General features: G+C 45.8%; 1 protein-coding gene across 4 annotated transcripts in view; it reads right to left on the bottom strand.

Moving 5' to 3' along the window:
• Positions 1-1,774, bottom strand: part of PAX7 (paired box 7) — a 100,791-nt gene that overhangs the window by 90,530 nt on the left and 8,487 nt on the right. The gene's annotated exons all lie outside the window — the stretch shown is intronic.

The following is a 1,774-nucleotide window of genomic DNA, read 5'->3' as shown; positions in this document are numbered from 1 at the left end:
GAACTGGGAGAGGGGGAGGGGGAGAAAGGGGAGGTTAATCCGGGTTTAATGCTATGATGCAGTCACAGGACCAGGGCTAGGCTGATTGTGTTATCTCTTCCCAACATTTGGGTCTCCCATATTTCACCCAGCCAAATAGCTGCGAGAAAAAAGTGCGTATGGAGGCACTCCTGACGCCTCAGGAAAATATGTTATTAATATCTAAATAACTTCCCAATACTGTCTCTAAATCTCCCCTTCACCACTCCAGATGATGAATTCGTTTGAAGTGTTCTCCCGTCTCATCTTTTCAGTGTCTCTCTCTCTCTCCCTTTTTTTATAACCAGGCTTATTTCAAACTGGTAAATATCTAATTCCTTTAACCACACTGCAGACACGTCTCTCCCCTCTTATATACAATTCTCATTTGGTGAGATCCATATATACATGTCTCTATAAAAGAGAATAAGCCCCAATACAGCCTTAAACTACTTCTTTAAATTATTTGGGGGTTAAGAGCTGTTTTGGGGGGGAGGGATCTGTTTGTTTCCGAACAACCCCTGCACACACCTGGATCACACATTTCCCTCACAGCCTTCCTGCCGCTTAATTCGATCTCTGCCTCCTCTCTCCTACCCCAATTACGGGCGAAACCTCGGATTAGAAATAGACCTTACAGCTTCCTTCCTCTTCTCCTCTATCACGGCATCCATCTCCCCCGCATCGCCAAATATCCACTTCCTAACCCTCCCAGGATAACGTAATCTACCGTCCACCTCCAAATTATAGATTATAACGTCTAGAATGTATTTCCTTTCCCTTCCGAGCTGAACCCCGGGCACCCCAGCTGCCAGCCAGCGCTCCTGATACCAATATTTGCCTTATATTTTCCCCGGTCTGTAACTGAACCTATTCTTCTCCCCCAAAGAAAGGGGCGGGGGGGGGGGGAATGATGTAGCAAAAGAAAAAAACCCAAACAAACCCTGGATCACAAACATCTCCCTTATATTATTTCCATTCCTACTGTATAATTGAACCTCTCTCCCCGCATCCTTGTCTTAAGTTTGTTTTTTAAAACGTCTTGTATTAGATTATACTCGTTTATTCCCCCTTCCAACCTTATCTCTCCTCCTCTCTTCTCTCCTTCCCGTCACACTTGATTTAGGAAGGAGTTTATCTTGCAAACATTTGCCTACTTTGTTTATGTAGACCAGGTTCTGCAGCTACTTGTTCCCAAAAGCCACTGTTTGCCTTTGTAATTGTTATCTGTGTTTATTGTTGTACCTCATTTGTCTCAGCTTTTTTTGTGACATGTAAGCTCCGTGTGTGCTCACATCCAGCCCCCCCTTCCTTCTCCCTCTCCCTGCGTTTTTTTTTTTCTTCTCCTTTTCCCTCTTCTCTCTCCCTGAAATATGCACAGAATAACTCAGCCTAAAGCCAATGAATTGCTTGACACTACCCTATCTCTTTCCTGCCCCCCATTATTAGAGCTGATCCCACTCGCAACACTCACAAATCCCGCCTGGTCTCTGTTTGATTAGATTGCCAACCTTTCGTAATCCCTTGATTTGATGAAGTGTCTATTCCCCCCCCCCCATCTCCCTTCTAAACATACATTTACAGAGAAAGCGCTTGTTGGTTTTAAATCAATGCAGATTGTTTGCTGATAAATTGACTCCATATCCCCTCTCCCCCCCCCCAAGCTTGGGAAACAAAGCCCCTTTCCAGGTGTAGAAGAAAAGGGGGGGGGGGCTCTTTCCCCCTACCCTTCCCCCCCCCCCCCCCCCGCCGCCAC

Source organism: Haliaeetus leucocephalus, unplaced genomic scaffold (assembly GCF_000737465.1).
Source record: "Haliaeetus leucocephalus isolate CR32 unplaced genomic scaffold, Haliaeetus_leucocephalus-4.0 Scaffold556, whole genome shotgun sequence".
Lineage (NCBI taxonomy): Eukaryota > Metazoa > Chordata > Aves > Accipitriformes > Accipitridae > Haliaeetus > Haliaeetus leucocephalus.
This window is presented reverse-complemented; position numbering and strand designations above follow the sequence as displayed.